We start from the raw sequence: 18,287 nt of genomic DNA, 5'->3' as shown, positions 1-18,287 counted from the left end.
CTACTATCAATTTCTCAGGTCTACATTGAATATATTTCTTATAGCATAAACAAATTAAAGTGAAATTTAGAAGTGTAGCATAATAAATAACATGCTTTTACACACAGGAAGATGTATGAAGACATACAGAAACAGGCAATTTTTATGGTAGCGAACAAGGGAAGTTTTTTCCATGAGCTAAGGATACCAAAAGACCTATTGCAGAGATCTGACAAGTAGGTACCATGTTTCTTTTCATCCCTGAGGCAACCAATTATATTCACAAGTACAAACTTGTCTCTCAAGGAGAAAGTAAAAAGGATATGAGAAGCTTCTCTAATACTCCGGTTTCTTAGAAATGACTGAGGCAAATGGGACAGAAAGATACAATATGTTGTTAATAAGGGCAAACTGTTTACATCCCTACAAGGGAAGATGACACTTGCAACTCTTGAGAACTGTATCGTTATTACACCATGTTAAAGGAGTCTACTTAAAGGGGATGGGTATAAGTTGACTTTGATGTAATGATAAAAAAATAAACCCCAATCAAGTGGGTTAAATGGATTCAAGTAAGTGGATTAGTCTGATCTAAGAAAATGTACTGAGAAAGGAGGCAGCAGACAAGGGTAAATTACATTACAGGAAAAGACACAAAAACCTATTACAGCACTGTGTGACCCTGGGCAAGTCACTTAACCCCAATTGCCTAAAAAAATAAAATAAAATAAACCTATTACAGCAGAGGGAAAGAAGGGAGAGAGATGAGCATTGTTTGAACTTTACTCTCATCAGATTTGGCTCAAGAAGGGGATAACATAATCAGTTAGGTATAGAACTTTAACTGGCCCTACAGACAGTAGGAGGGAAAAGGGGAAAGAAAAGGGAGGGGGGACAGAAGGGAGGGAAGAAGCAAGGGAAAAGTAAAGGGGAAGAAAAGGGAAAGTTCTAATAGAAGGGAGGAGAGACTGAGGGAGGCAGTGGTCAAAAGCAAAACACTAGTGAGGAGGGAAAAGGAGAAAGAAAGAAAAGCATAAACGGGGGGGAGGGAAGGATGGAGAAAAAGACACAGATAGTAATCGTAACTGTGAATGTGAACGGGATGAACTCTCCCATGAAATGGAAGTGGATAGCAGAATGGATTAAAAACCATAATCCTACAATATGTTGTTTACAAGAAACACATCTGAAAAAAAGTGACACATACAGGGTAAAGGTAAAAGGCTGGAGCAGAATATGTTATGCTTCAGCTGAAGTAAAAAAACCAGGAGTAGCAATCCTGATCTCAGACAAAGCAAAAGCAAAAATAGATCTTATCAAAAGAGATAAGGAAGGAAACTACATCCTGCTAAAAGGCACCATAGACAATGATGTAATATCATTACTAAACATATATGCACCAAATGGTATAGCATCCAGATGCTTAGAGGAGAAGTTCAGGGAGTTACAAGAAGAAACAGAGAGCAAAACTATACTAGTGGGGGACCTCAACCTTCCCTCTCTGAACTAGAGAAATCTAACCACAAAATAAACAAGAAAGAAGTTAAGGAGGTGAATAGAACATTAGAAAAGTTAGGTATGATCGACCTCTGGAGAAAAGTGAATGGGGATAGAAAGGAATATACTTTTTTCTAGGCAGTACATGGCACATACACAAAAACTGACCATGTACTAGGGCATAAAAACCTATGCAGAAATGCAGAAATATCAAATGCATCCTTATCAGATCATGATGCAATAAAAATTATATGTAATAAAGGGCCATGGAAAGATAGATTAAAAATAATTGGAAACTAAGCAATCTAATCCTAAAAAATGATTGAATCAAACAACAAATCACAGAAACAATCAACAATTTCATTCAAGAGAATGACAATAATGAGACAACATACCAAAACTTATGGGATGCAGCGAAAGCAGTTCTTAAGGGAAGTTTTATATCTCTAAATGCTTACAGAAATAAAATACAAAACAGGATGAATGAATTGGGCATACAACTAAAAAACTAGAAAAAGAACAAATTAGAAATCCTCAATTAAACACCAAATTAGAAATATTGAAAACCAAAGGAAAAATTAAGAAAATTGAAATTAAGAAAACTATTGAACTAATAAATAAAACTAAGAGCTGGTTTTATGAAAAAAAAAAACAATAAAATAGATAAACCTTTGGTTAATTTAATTTAAAAAAGGAAGAAAACCAAATTACTAGTATCAAGAATGAAAAAGGTAAATCTGCCACCAAGGAAGAAGAAATTAAAACAATGATTAGGAACTATTTTGCCCAACTGTATGCCAACAAATTTGACAATCTTAGTGAAATGGATACATATTTACAAAAATATAAATTGCCTAGATTAACAGATGAGGAAGTAAAATACTTAAATAACCCCATCTCAGAAAAAGAAACTGAACAAGCCATTGATGAACTCCCTAGGAAAAAATCTCCAGGGCCAGATGGATTTACTTGGGAATTCTATCAAACATTTAAAGAACAATTAATTCCAATACTCTATAGACTATTTGGGAAAATAGGTAAAGAAGGAGTCTTACCAAATTCTTTTTATGATACATATATGGTGCTGATACCTAAACCAGGAAGAGTCAAAACAGAAAAAGAAAATAATAGATCAATTTCTCTAATGAATATAGATGCAACAATTTTAAAATATTAGCAAACAGATTACAGCAGCTTATCACAAGAATAATACACTATTATCAGGTAGGATTTACACTAGGAATGCAGGGCTGGTTCAATATTAGGAAAGCTATCAGCATAATTGATCATATCAACACCAAAACTAACAGAAACCACATGATCATCTCAATAGATGCAGAAAAAGCTTTTGACAAAATACAACACTCATTCCTACTAAAAACACTAGAGGGCATAGGTATAAATGGAGCCTTCATTAAAATAATAAATAGCATCTACCTAAAACCATCAGCAAGCATTATATGTAATGGGGACAAGCTAGAAGCATTTCCAATAAGATCAGGGGTGAAACAAGGATGCCCATTATCACCACTGTTGTTCAATATCCTACTGGAAACGTTAGCTTTAGCAATAAGAGAAGAAAAAGAAATTAAAGGCATCAGAATAGGCAAAAAAGAAACAAAGCTATCACTCTTTGCAGATGACATGATGATATACTTACAGAATCCTAGAATCAAGTAAAAAACTACTTGAAATAATAAACAATTTTAGCAAAGTTGCAGGCTATAAAATCAACCCCCATAAATCATCAGCATTTCTATATATTACCAACAAAGCCCAACAGCAAGAGATAGAAAAAGAAATTCCATTTAAACTTACTGTAGACATTATAAAATATTTAGGAGTCTACCTGCCAAAACAAACCCAGGAACTATATGAACACAATTACAAAACACTTTTTACACAAATAAAGTCAGATCTAAATAACTGGAAAAACATCAGTTGCTCATGGGTAGGCCGAGCTGAGCTAATATAATAAAAATGACAATTCTACCTAAGCTAATTTACTTATTCAGTGCCATACCAATCAAACTACCAAAAAATTATTTTATAGAGTTAAAAATAACAAGACTCATTTGGAAGAACAAAAGGTCCAGAATATCAAGAGAACTAATGAAAAGAAATGCAGGGGAAGGTGGCCTAGCCATTCCAGATCTTAAATTCTATTATAAAGCAGCAATCATCAAAACTGCTTGGTACTGGCTAAGAAATAGAAATGGTGGATCAGTGGAATAGGTTAAGTATGCCAGACACAGTAGTCAATGACTATAGTAATCTATTATTTGATAAACCCAAAGACCCCAGCTTGTAGGATAAGAACCCACTCTTTGAAAAAAACTGCTGGGAAAATTGGAAAAGAGTATGGCAGAAACTAGGCATTGATCAAAATCTTACACCATATACCAAAATAAAGTCAAAATGGGTTCATGATTTAGATATAAAGGTTGATACTATAAGCAAACTGGGAGAGCAAGAAATAGTTTATCTGTCAGATCTATGGAGAACAGAAGAATTCATGACCAAACAGAAGATAGCGAACATTAGGAAAAGCAAAATGGATAACTTTGATTACATTAAATTGAAAAGTTTTTGTACAAACAAAGCCGATGCAACTAAGATTAGAAGGAAGGTAGAAAATTGGGAAAGAATTTTTACAAACAGTCTCTCTGATAAGGGCCTCATTTCTAAAATATATAGAGAATTAAGTCAAATTTATAAGAACACAAGTCATTCCCCAATTGATAAATGGTCAAAGGACATGAACAGGCAGTTCTCAGATGAAGAAATTAAAGCAATCTATAGTCATATAAAAAAATGCTCTAAATCACTATGGATTAGAGAAATGAAAATCAAAACAACTCTGAGGTACCACATCACACCTATCAGATTGGCCAACATGATAACACAGGAAAATGATAAATGTTGGAGATGTGGGAAAATTGGAACACTAATGCATTGTTGGTAGAGTTGTGAAATGATCCAACCATTTTGGAGAGCAATTTGGAACTATGCCCAAAGGGCTATAAAAATGTGCATACCCTTTGACCCAGCAATAACACTTCTAGGACTATATCCCAGAGAAATCATACAAATGGGAGAAAGACCCACATGTACAAAAATATTCATAGCAGCTCTTTTTGTGGTGACAAAGAATTAGAAATTGAGAGGATGTCCATCAATTTGGGAATGGCTGAGCAAGTTGTGGTATATGAATGTAATGGAATACTATTATGCTATAAGAAATGATGAACAGGCTGACTTCAGAAAAACCTAGAAAGACTTGTACGGTCTGATGCTGAGAGAAGTGAGCAGAACCAAGAGAACGTTGTACACAATAACAGCCACGTTGTGTGATGACTAATATTGATAAATAACCCTTCCCAGTAATCCAAGGATCTAAGACATCTCCAAAGGCCTCATGATGAAAAATGCTATCCACATCCAAAGAAAGAACTATGGAATCTGAATGCAGATTGAAGCTTACTATTTGCTATTTTTTTTTCCTCTTCTATTGAGTTTTGCTTCCTCTTTCTGGTGATTCCTCCTACTGGTTCTAATTTTTACTTACAACATCACTAATGTGAAAATTAAAAAAAAATAAAAAAGAAATGACTGAGACATTCTTAGGGTAGAACATATGATATAGAAAGATAGAGAGATGAAGACTAGATAACAGTACAACTAAGTGGATTTGGAACTGTCTATATTGCTGAATCCAATTACTGTGTCAATCAAATAAGCACTAAATGCCTACTATGTGTTAGGCATTCTGCTAAGCACCAAGAATACAAAGAAAAGTAAAAAGACAGTCCCTCCCCTAGAAAAGCTCACAATTTAATGAAGAAGACAACATGCAAATAACTATGTACAAACATGCTATCATCAGAATAAATAGGAAATAATCAACAGAAGGAAGGCACTGTTATTGAGGATTGGGAAAGGCTTGCTGTAGGTGGTGGGATTTTATCTGGGACTTGAAGGAAGTCAGGAGAAGGAGATGAGGAGGCAGACGACACCCAGTGAAAATGTCCAGAGCCAACAGATGGAATGTCTAATCCAGAGAACAATAGGGAGGCCAGACTCATTGCATTGTAGAGTACTTGAGGAAGACTAAGGTGTAAAAGGGGGGGAGGGGTCAGATTATGAAGAACTCTGAATGCCCAAAAGAACATTTATACTTAATTCTAGAAGCAATAGGGCACAACTAGAATTTATAGAGTTGGAGTGTGCCAAGGTCATACCCGTGATGAGGATAGATTACTTTGACATCTGAAGAAGAATATAGAAGAATATAAATTCTCTAAAAGAAATTTGTTTTTGCAACCTCAGTATGCAAACTCTCACCTTTTTTGGGCCCGTGGAGTTTGAGCTGAAAGGGAGATACAGAGTGGAATGGGGAAGATACTTGAGACAGGCAGACTCCTCCAGCAAGCTACTGCAACAGTCTAGGCATAAAGTGATGTGGACCCGCACTAGTGTGGTTACAATGTCAGAGGAGAGAATAGATTTTGCAGAGGGGAAATCAACAGGCCTTGGCAACAGCTTGGAATATGGGGGGATGGGAGAGAGTGAGGAGTCAAGGAGGACTCCTAGGTTGGGAGCCTGAAGAACTGGGAGGATGGCAAGAAGCTGAGTAACTTTAGTCCCTCTTCAACATGACAGTCCCTCAACCTGTTATAGTGTTCCCCTCACCCTCACTTCTTTAATCCAAGCTAAACTTTTTTTTTTTTAAGCAGAGGGAAGGGTAATACCAAAGGAAAATGAGAAACAGAAAAAAGTAGCAAGCACTTATTAATCACCTACCACATGCCAGCACCGAGACCTGACAGGACCAGAAATATGGTAATGGAAGGGCATTTGTTGTTGAGTCATTTCAGTTGTGTCTGATTCTCTGTAACTCTATTTGGGGTTTTCTTGGCAAACATACCAGAGTGGTTTGTCATTTCCTTCTCCAGCTCATTTTACAGCTAAGAAAACAGGGTTTTCTTACAGCTGAGGCAAACAGGGTTAAGGGACTTGCCCAGGGTCACACAGCTACTAAGTGTCTGAGGCCAGGGCCTCATGACTCCAGGCATAGTACTCTATCCACTGCACCACCAAGCTGGTATTACCTTGCACAAAAGAAATATATCTGTAAAGATATGTTTCTATACACCTGTCCAGAAATCCATGAACCTAGTAAAAATATAGAGGTGAGCTTAAAGAAAGAGGAGAGGTAGAGAAAAATGATGTTTTCAGGCTAGACAGGAAAGATAGGAAGGATATAGCAAAATTAGACATTTTCAAAATAAAGGGACTTTACCTAAAATAGACTTCAAAATTACTATTAAAGAAAGCTATAATAAAGATGTGGGTATTTATCTACTCATATCTTTTAGAAGTCTAATTTGGCTACAGAAAGCAATGAAAGGAACTATTTCGCATTCTGGGGAAAAAAGAACCATGTCATCCTGGGGTTCCTAATAGCAAAGAAAGGCACATTGTTCAGTTTGAAGCCCATTCTCATTGATGGAGAAGATGGATAAAACATACAAGCAGTGTGGTTCAAATAATCACAGCAGAGCTAGAAGGATCCTTCAAGATCATATGGTCCAGCCTCCTCAATTTATAGATGAGAAGTAAGGGCCAGAAAAGTTAAATGACTTGCCCCAGATCACACAGGTTGTAAGCGGAATTCTAACCCCTCCCTCTACATCTAACATGTGTCTAGAACACAGTAGGTCCTTAGCAAATGCCTGCTGACATTACACCACCTTTCCTGCACAGTGAGCTTTCTTTCCTCCTCCACTTCTATAACTCGTAACTTGTAAGAAGAGCCATGAGTCAGATTCAGGAATACTTATTGTTCAGAAATGGCAGAGAAGCAGAAAGGTTCTTCTATTGCTGGGGAAGGTAGAATTGTTGGACTCCATGAAAGGAACAGAAAGGGGGTGTGGGGATAGGGAGTTGAGCACAATAAGGCACATCCTTTACAACTTTTTCTGCTGATAAAACAGGATCATTGTCATTAAGAGAATCACTTCATAAGGACAATGCAGAGTTTGTGCTGGACCCAGAATCTCTAGCCAAAATGTCAGCAGTAGCCTTTCTCTTTTAATCCCCCACTCTCTCCCACGCGCCCATCAGCAGCACAGTTACATTATTTTCAGAAAAAAGCACACTTGAGGGGAGGGGCTGGGGCAAATGCTGGATATAACTCCAAGGCTAGCCAAGGTAAGGCTTCAGCTGTCACAGAGAGAACAAAGACACTACTTTCATTAGGTTAAATACATTCCCTTTCTTTTACCTGCCTCAGAAGTTCATTTTAGCTAATTTTACAGTGCTGGTACTCATTATGCTGTATCTAACAGAAATGAGTGATAACCAGTGACCTTGTCATTTACCACTACACATCAAGCAGCATAATATGCTTAGGGAAATAAGGAATAAATTTTACCATTCACTTTCTTGTCAACCCCCTTTCATTGAAAAAAAATCCATAAATTTGAGTCAGAATAAAAATGTTAAATGTATTTAGTTTGGCTAATTACAGTGGTGCAGAAACTGGAGAATATGCTATAAACTTATCTTTACTCTTTGTACATATTTTCTTAAGGATGAAAAGGAAATAAACTCTAAGTGGTGAAGAGAAGGAGGGCAAACTGAAGCAGTGGCATAAAGAATGTTGCTTCTACTAGCTGGTCATGTATCTACTCTACTGTTCTACATGTAATGTTAGAAAGAGCATTAAACAGACAGTCACAAGGTTCTTCAGTGTTCCAGGGCTTGAGGCAACCAGCACAAGGACATCCGCAGACAGAAGCATCTGGAGGACCTCACAAAAAAATCGTCTTCAACTTGGACTTGGTGCTGGATTTCCTCCATCACAGTGGCAAACACTGGATGAGCCACATCTCCCCATTTTGTGACCCACCAGATGTTTATGATCAGGAATTCCTTGAAAAAGTTATCTCTATTCTATTTTTCAAGAAATCATGGATAATTCTGATGTGTGAATGTGAAAATATCTTGTCATAATTAAGCCTTTAAAGTGGCATTTTGCTGTACCAAATTAAATTCTTTTTTATTGTCAATAAGCAATAAGCACAGCAGGTTCTTGTATTCTCTACTTCTTTCAGTTAAATGTGTAATGGTGACTAATATGGAAATGTTTTGCATGACTGCACATGTAGAAACTACATCAAACTGCTTGCCTTCTCAATGGGGGAGGACAGGAGAGGAGAAAGGGAAAGAGAGAATTTGGAACTCAAAATTAAAAAAAAAAACAAATGTCAGACTGTTTTTACACGTAACTGAGGAAAAATGAAATGTTAAATATTTAAAAAAAAATAAATGCATGATGGTAAAGAGGTAGCAAGCAAGTAGCATGTGTGCAGGGTGAACGGAATTCACAATGCGTGATACTGAGGACAAGAAGATTTTTGTTCAGAAGTGTATATTATGCAGGGTCAAAAAGGGGGAAAAGGAAGGAGAGAATAAGCATTTATTAAGCCCTACTATGTGCCAGGCACTGTGTTAAGCACTTTAGTAGACATTACCTCATTTTCTCTTCACAACCCTATGAGGTAGGTGTTATTATCCCCATTTTATAGTTCAGGAAACTGAGGCGATTAAGTGACTTGCCCAGGATCACACAGCTAGTAAACAAGGCCACATTTGAACTCACGTCTTCCTGATTTCAGGCCCAACACTCTATCCACTTCACCACCAAACTGGAAGGAAAACACAAGCCTAGACCTAATCTGAGTGGACTCTAGCCAAAAGACTGGTCAGACTCCAAGGTTCTCTTAACAAAAGCAAAGGCAGGATCTTGGGAAATGATGTATTGATAGATTACTTGGAAAATCCCAAGTATAAACTGAACAAAAATCATCTTCACCTTCATTAACAAAGTAAAAAATACTGACTTGATAGCATCATTTCAAAAAAGTTACCAATGAACAATACTTATCTTTTGTCTTGTTACCAAAAAAGTTTATGAAATTATTTTTTATCACATACTATGACTCCACCCTCTTTAAGTTGGTTACATCAACCAGAGAACTGTAATTATGAATCATTCTTTAAAAATTTTGTTTTTAAAATTACAAATTATATAGATTTAGGGAAGCTTAAAAAATGACTATTTTTTCATGTTTTGTTAAAAATGCAGCAACAACCAATTTCTCACACTTTTCTGTTTTTTTAAAAGATATGATTACGCTTAGCATTCAATTGAGTTAATCAAGTTCAACTATTTTTATCAAAAGCAGTCCTCTCCACCTCAATATAAATGTTTTTAGATTTATTAGCATCATTAATGAGGAAAGTCTAGTCTCAGATGACTTTAACCCATTTTATAGTTCAGGAAACTGAGGCAGACAAAGGTTAAGTGACTTGCCCAGAGACACCCATGGCATGGAGTGAAAAAATTTAAAATTTGCCATTAATTTGCAAAATCCCATTTGCAAACCAATATGCCTCAGCCTGTCCAAAGGCAAGGGCTGAAGCAGGTCCACTAAATTAAAAAAGTAGGCATCTCCAGTTTAAATTCCCTACTTCTCCAAGTGGTAAACAACCTAAATACAATGATTTTATTAAAATACTGTTTTTCAATAATTGAAAGGCATCTCATTGTGTTTTGTTGTATGTTAATTCTGAGTAAAGAATATCATTCCATTTTATAGTATGGGCTATCTTTCAATGTCAAATACTCAGACAACCTAGACTATTAAGAGTACACAGATGAGTTCAGGTAGAAAGAATGGCCTCCTGTTGAGTTGTTTTATATCTGGTTTAAACCAAGTTGTACCTTGGGATTGACTTTTAAAATCTACTGAATTTAAAGTCTGCAGACATGTTATATAATATATGAACCGTAATGCTGCTACCTATTTTGGAGGCCAGTTAAGATATGCCACCAGCATAAGTTTGTAATGATGTGATTATAAGGCTGAATTTAACAATTAAACACTCTTCTGAATTAAAAAAAAAGCAGTCAACTGTGGAATATCACTTGAAAAATCCTGTCTATTATGTACTAATACTCTAATCAAGGACACTGTCAACACATACATAGATTGTTTTCAAAAAAATTATACCTCACTTCATACAAATGGGAAAGTAGGTATATAGGTCAAAAGTTAATTATGTGGCGATATTAATAAAATCTGAGATATTTTTCCATGCCCATAAAACGCTCTCTTCCTTCTCATATATCTTATAAGTTGATCCTGCAATGCTATCATAACTATGCCACCTTCAGCATGGGTTTCCTCTAGTTATGTTTGGTCTAATTCATTTGCTTCTATGATGTCTTTGTAAGAAAAAGTTTGTTCAAAAAAATCTTTGCAGATATTTTCCATTTTTCTTCCATTTGTTATACTCCTTCCATTTCATTCTTCAATGCCCTTGGGCATCTATTTAAGGCTCTTGACAAAGTTTCTCTCCATGGTTTTATCCTCTACTATTTCTCTCTTCTTTATACTGTTCCATCTTCTATCCTCTTTTTCCCTATGATTTTGCAAATCAGTTTATATACTAAACCAGAATTACCTTTGGTTGTCAGCTTGCTCCACTTGGCAAATAAAGTATTCGCCTCAGAATGAGACAGCTAGAGCTGGGTTCCCAACAAACTGGCATCTTTCCACATTTTAAATTATAACTTTGTATTCTGAGTCTTTTAAACGAAGTCCTCCATCCACACTCTAAGGATATCTTAATTTCGCACAGGACATTTGAGAGAAATTAATCCAATGACCTTATTTTACAGACGAAGAGATTGAAGTTCAGCAAGATTCAATGACTTGCTCCAGGTAACACACTCAGCTGTCTGTACTTGGTCACATGCCCTCAGTGCTTGGTAGTCAGAAGCACAGAATTCCAAAGAACAATTACAATGTTTTAGCTACTCTGTCCAAAACTTTACTTCATAGCAAAAATAGTAACATGTCAGGCAGTCAAGTCAACAAACATTTATTAAGTGCCTACTATGTACCAGGCACTGTGCTAAGTGATAGAGATACAAAGAAAGCTAAAAGACAGCCCCTTTTTCTCAAGGAGCTCACAGTCTGACTGAGAAGACAACATGGAACAGAGATGGGGAGGGAGAGCATTCCAGGCACCAGAGTCAACCAGTGAAAATTCCTGGAGAAGAGATGGAGTGACTTGTTCAAGGACCAGCAAGGAGGCCAATGTCACAGGATCAAAGAGTACAAGGGGATGAATAAGAGGGGGAAGGGATGAGAAGTCTAGAAATTGAGAGGCAATTTATGAAGGGCTTTGAATGCCAAACAGAATTTTCTATTTCATTTTGGAAATGACAGGGAGCCACTGGTATTTACTGAGTAAGGAGGTGACAAGGTCAAACCTATACTTTAGAAAAATCACTTTGGTGGCTGAGTGGAGTAAGGACTGGACAGGGGACAGGCTTGAGGCAGGTTTACCTACCAGCAGGCTATTGCAATAATGAAATGATGAGAGGCTACACAGAGTGGTGGTAGTGTCAGAGGAGAGAAGGAGATGTATTTGAGAGATGCTGCAAAGGTGAAATTGAAAGGCCTTGGCAACAACTTGGATATTGGGGGAGGGGTGTTTAAGACACACTGAGGAGCTCAGGACTCCCAGGCTGTGAGCCTGAGGGAATGGAAGGATGGAAATAAGCAGAATAATAATAATCAGTCCCTCTTCGACAGCCCTTTAACTACAGTTCGAGTCTCCCTCTTCCCCAACCCCTCAAGCATACTAAACTATAAGAAAAGAATGTAAGAATGCAAAAACAAATTTTAAAAAAAGACTAAAAACTCTAATCTATTTCATTTCTTCTCCAGAGCCACAGCCTCATAAATAGAGCCTCATCAGATTTTAAGAAATCTTCAGACTAACCTGGATTAGCAATTTAACTATGGTATAAGAGCAAGATTAAAGCCTCTCTGAAAAATGAAAAAGTAATGTAAAGCTCAAGAAGAGTTTATAACATACCTTAAAGGAATCAGATTTCTCACAGAGAAATGACACTTTGAATCAGGATATTATTGTAAGAAGAAAGAGAAGTTTACCAACAAAGCCCAACAACAAGACAGAAGAGAAATTCCATTTAACCTTACTGTAGACATTATAAAATATTTAGGAGTCTACCTGCCAAAAACAAACCCAGGAACTATATGAACACAATTACAAAATACTTTTCACACAAAAAGTCAGATCTAAATAGCTGGAAAAACATCAGTTGCTCATGGGTAGGCCAAGCTAATATAATAAAAATGACAATTCTACCTAAATTAATTTACTTATTCAATGCCATACCAATCAAACTACCAAAAATTATTTTAGAGTGCCAGAAAAAGCAATAACAAAATTCATCTGGAAGAACAAAAGGTCCAAAATATCAAGGGAACTAACGAAAAGAAATGCTAGGGAAGGTAGCTTAGTCATACCAGATCTTAAATTGTACTATAAAGCAGCAATCATCAAAACTGCTTGGTACTGGCTAAGAAATAGAGTGATGGATCAGTGGAATAGGTTAGGTACACAAGACACAATAGGCAATGACTACTGTAATCTACTGCTGATAAACCCAAAGACCTCAGCTTCTGGGATAAGAATTCACTATTTGACAAAAACTGCTGGAAAAACTGAAAAAGAGTATGGCAGAAACTAGGCATAGACCAAAATCTTACACCACATACCAAAATAAAGTCAAAATGGGTACATGATTTAGATATAAAGGCTGATACTATAAGCAAACTGGGAAAGCAAGGAATAGTTTACCTGTCAGATTTATGGAGAACAGAAGAATTTATGACCAAACAGGAGATAGAGAACATTATGAAATGCAAAATGGATAATTTTAATTATATTAAATTGAAAAGTTTTTGCACAAAGCCAATGTAACCAAGATTAGGAGAGAAGCAGAAAACTAGGAAAGAATTTGCACAACCAATATCTCTGATAAGGGCCTCATTTCTAAAATATATAGAGAACTAAGTCAAATTTATAAGAACACAAGTCATTTCCCAACTGATAATGGTCAAAGGATATGAACAGGCAGTTTTCAGATGAAGAAATTAAAGCTATCTATAGGCATATGAAAAAATGCTCTAAATCACTACTGATTAGAGAAATGCAAGTCAAAACAACCAGGAGGTAGCTAACATGACAAAACAGGAAAATGATAAATGTTGGAGAAGATGTGGGAAAATTGGAACACTAATGCATTGTTGATAGAGTTGTGAACTGATCCAACCATTACACAGAGCAATTTAGAACTATGCCCAAAGGGCTATAAAATTGTGCATACCCCAAATTTGACCCAGCAATACCCCTTCAAGGGCTGTATCCCAAAGAGATCATAAAAATGAGAAAAGGACCCACGTGTACAAAAATATATATAGCAGCTCTTTCTGTGGCAGCAAAGAATTAGAAATTGAGGGGATACCCATCAATTGGGGAATGGCTGAATGAGCTGTGGTATATGAATGTAATTGAATACTATTGTGCTATAAGAAATGATGAGCAAGCAGACTTCTGAAAAACCTGGAAAGACTTGTATGGACTGACGCTGAATGAAGCAAGCAGAACCAGAACATTGTACACAGTAATAGCCATATCATGCGATGACTAACTTTGATAGACTGAGCTCTTCTCAGCAATGCAAGAATTTAAGACATCTTTAAAAGTCTCATGATGGAAAATGCTATCCACATTCAGAGAAAAAACTATGGAGTTTGAATGCATACTATTTGCTCTTTTTTTTTCCTTCTGTTTTGTTTTGTTTCTTCTTTCTTGTGGTTCCTATTGGTTCTAATTCTTCTTTACAACATAACTAATCTGAAAATATGTTTAATAGGATGTATATGTAGAGCCTATGTCAGCTTGCACGCTGTCTTGGGGACAGAGGAGGAGAAGGTGAGAAAATTTAAAATTCAAAAGCTTATGGAAGTGAATGTTGAAAACCAAAAATAAATTAATTTTAAAAAAGAAAACAAAAAAAAAAGAGGGTGGTATCAGAGGGAAATGACAGTGCCTAGTAAGAAAAGGAGAAATGGTTCAGTTTGTCCAATTCAGAACAAATCTTGGGGCAGCTAGGTGGTGTAGTGGATAGAGCACACTTACTACCTGTGGGACCCAAGGCAAGTCACTTGACCCCAATTGCCTAAAAAAAAAACAAACAAAAAAAACCCCAAATCTGTCTCTTCTTTTACAGTGTCTGCTGGTATTGAGAGAAGTCTGAAAAGAAGACAAATATCTAGACAGAGAGGACAGATTAAAGGACTAATGGTTAAAACCCAAAGCCCACCAAATACAACTGCTCCTTCTCCTATCCTTACTCATCTCTTCATTAAGAATAAGTTCACCCAGAGATTCTACTGTTAGATATACGCTACAAGGTCAAAACCAGAAAGGCCCTATATACACCCAAACACTCACAGTCACTCTTTTTGTAGTATTAAAAAACTGGAAACAATATAGTTGCTAAGTGGCATATGGCTAAACAAACCAGGCCACATGAAAGTAATTAAGTATTACTGTGTTATAAGAAAAAATGAATATGGAGAATTCAGAGAAATATGGGAAATCATATAACAACAGCCCATACTTACAGTGCTTTAAGGTTTGCAAAACACTTTACATATGTTATTCAACTGATCCAGAGTTAAATAAGCAAAACCAGGAAGCCAATATACACAATGTAAAAAGCTGGGACAGCTAGGTGCCACAATGGATAGAATGCTGGGCCTAGAATCAGGAAAACCTGAATTCCAATCCAGTCTTGGACACTTAACTAGTTTTGTGATCCTGAGCAAGTCATTTAACCTCTACTTGCTTCAGTTTCCTCAAGGATAATAATAGCACCTACCTCCTATTGTTGTGAGGATCAAGTAGTGTTAGCAGGTGGTCATCTTCCCCCCCCCCCCCACTTATTCCCACTTCTACCCCAACTGGTTTCACATCACTGCCAGCCTGGACAAAACTCATCACCAGAAAGCTGGCCACCAGATGATATTCTCCCTCAAAGCAACTAATGAAGCTCTAATAAGCGCTGGAGATGTGATCTATAGTGAAAAGGAAATCATAGATCAATGAAATATCAAAGTAATAATTTCAGAACCAGTGATATAATGCCAAATCTCTGGAGGACACTAATGGTACTGCCTCTGTGATATATTTCAATGGGTACAATAAAATGTCAGCACTTAAACATTTCCACCTACTTTGTGTATAAATTCCTTGAAGTCAGGAATCCTCTACTGTTCAATTTACTGTCTCCTACAATGTCTTGCATATTGCATTAAGCTCCTAATAAGTATTTGTTGAATGAATGAACTATTTGCTATTGTGGAATTGTACAGATACTAAAGACAGAAAAGAGTCTACTTCTGTTATCCTTAAAGCGCACAATTTTTTAAGGGTGGGGTCTACTGGGTTGAAGCAGAAACTTCATGATTTCCTCGTAAAAACTTTCCAAATCAAGACAAGGGTTAGATCTGATAGGAAAAATGACAGAAAACACACAGCGAAGAGCACCTGAGTCACTTACAATGGTTAGAGGCTCAACACCTTGTTCCTCAGCTTCAGATACATGAAAGCAAATGAGGGAACTGCCATTCTATTTCCTCTGTGTGAGAACTGGACTGTAGTTATGCTTCCATAAAAAGAAGAAATGAAAATGAGAACAGGTACACATATGGGCAAGTGGGTAATGAAGCTTCTAAGACTATATTTATATAGCAGACAGATTTGCATATAATACAAAGAATTAACTACTAGTAGCTCATTTAGACACTTTGATCACTTCTCCTCTGAGCCAAAGTTGCTCAAGTGCATCACAGAAGACATCTTTTGTTGCATTGTACTGCATAGCATTCCAGTCATATACTATTATGTATATCAGAGCTGTCAAACGCTGCTTACTGAGGCCCAAACTAGATCAAAATGTAAATAGGAAATATTTAACAAAATAAATAAAAATACAACAGAACATAGATGTTAACATGTGCTTTTCTAGATCAATACGCTGCTGCAAGGATCCTTATGCACAATCGATTTCTACTGGAGTTTGACACCACAGTTGTACGTCATACACAGAGCAAAAGAGACAAAACATTTTCATATCTATAGTAAAAAGTTCAATTATATTTTTGTAATCGCAACAGCATTTTTAAAAAATTACCTACATCAGTTATTTAAGAGAATCATAAAATTTTAAAGCAAGGGACTTAAAATAATCTAGTTTAATTTACAGATAGGTAAACTTTGAGCCAGAGAGGCGATGTGACTTGCCTACTTCCTTGGTTCAGGTCATTATGAAGTTTTTTTTTAATTAACTCAGAAAAATCTTGGAAGGTTCACATGTGACTGAACACATCAGTCTCAGAAGACATTGATTTTTCCAGAACTGTTTTCTTATCTATAAAATGAAGAGTTTGGACTAGATGACCTCTACATTCCCTTCTAGCGATTAGTCTACAGGTAAACTGATTTGAATAAACCCTAATCTCATTAATGTCCTCTATAATTCAACTACACAGAGAGCAAATTAGAGAACTCCTAAACTCCAAGTGTAGGCCTTACCACCAAGTTATAGTCCCAAAGAATCACTAATTACTAAGAAAAACTTTTAGCCAATGTATGCCTAGTCTTAGAATCATTTTAGTTCAGACCTTAAAAATTTTTTTTTGTAATACTAGAGTGTAAATTACTGTAACAAGTAAAATTGACCATAAATGCAGAATGACAATTTTACAGTGTAAAAGAGTATCTAAGTATGAAATAATATTTTTTCTTACTGGTACATACAGGAAACAGGATGTAATGTACAATTAGGAGAGGAAAATTGATAGTCTAAGAAGGTAGGTGTTTTTTACCACGTGACTTGTTGCAGTTAAAGTGACTACTCCCCTATTAAGGGAGTTATTTTCCAGCCAGAATTTTAACGGCATATAATGTTATCAATATTATAAAATATACTATTTAGAGGAAGAGTTCCTGCCCCTTAAGACTGTTTTGCTAATCAAAATCAGGATTAACTATGTAAGAAACTGTGATGTATAACACCATTAAATAGGCTGTCCTTAGAGATTCACATGATATGGTCTAACAGATACTGCCCTGGCTTTGGAGTCAGTCATCCTCGTTTCTATTCTTGGCTGGCTCTGTAACTGACTTTGGTCATCTCGGACAACACTTCCTTTCTCCAAGCTTCCATTTCTGCAGTGTAAAATGGGAATAAAGAAAAAAGTTCCTAAAGATCAGCTGTCACTGGTCTCCCTCTGCTTCTGTTGTGATTTCGCCCTTCCCTTCTCTGGCTCCGGTTTCCTTACTCCCCTATACAAACGACTCGTCTGACCTCAAAACTTCCTTTCCGATGCTTAAGCAAGCTCCGTGTGTTTCGGGAAGTTGATGCCTTGTGGACCTGAGAACCTGCTGCAACTTTTATAAGCATTCCTTTGACTATCACACCATGGGGACCAAACCTGAGGCTCCAGCCAGACTGGTCATATACCTGCTTCCTAAATCACTGACCCCCATCTCTCACCAACTTCAAGGCGACCCTTCAACGTTCCTTTCCCTTCCAACTTCTTATAAAGAAACTGGGGGAAGGGGGTGAAGAGCGCGTTTGGGACGTCTGGCACAAGACACCCTATCTCGGCCTCAGTTTCCTCATCTGTAAAATGGGGGTAATAAAATGGGGGCCCTATGTCGCAGGGTCGTTGGTTCAAATAAGCTAAGGCGGCACGCGGAGCCCAGCGGGGCGCCCCACGAATGTCGGCTACGTACTGACTCGGGTCTAGGGCCCGCGGGACGAGCCGTCGGCCCCATGGCGTGGGAAG

The 18,287-nt window shown here is 36.9% G+C and overlaps 1 protein-coding gene across 5 annotated transcripts in view; it reads right to left on the bottom strand.

Moving 5' to 3' along the window:
• DNMBP (dynamin binding protein) overlaps nt 1-18,287 on the bottom strand; it is a 108,109-nt gene that overhangs the window by 88,948 nt on the left and 874 nt on the right. Inside the window, exons 1-2 of one of the 5 annotated variants that reach the window (XM_027859343.1) lie at nt 15,995-16,577; nt 2,532-2,567 (exon numbers count right to left, since the gene is read on the bottom strand). The exons of 2 other annotated variants lie outside the window; for them this stretch is intronic. The gene's annotated coding sequence lies outside the window, so the exon portion shown is untranslated. Of the gene's footprint in view, nt 1-2,531; nt 2,568-15,994; nt 16,578-18,287 lie in introns of those variants that run through there. 2 more of the 5 variants (XM_027859371.1, XM_027859351.1) reach the window with 2 other exon arrangements.

This window comes from Vombatus ursinus, unplaced genomic scaffold, assembly GCF_900497805.2.
Source record: "Vombatus ursinus unplaced genomic scaffold, bare-nosed wombat genome assembly UNPS02000749.1, whole genome shotgun sequence".
Classification (NCBI taxonomy): domain Eukaryota; kingdom Metazoa; phylum Chordata; class Mammalia; order Diprotodontia; family Vombatidae; genus Vombatus; species Vombatus ursinus.
This window is presented reverse-complemented; position numbering and strand designations above follow the sequence as displayed.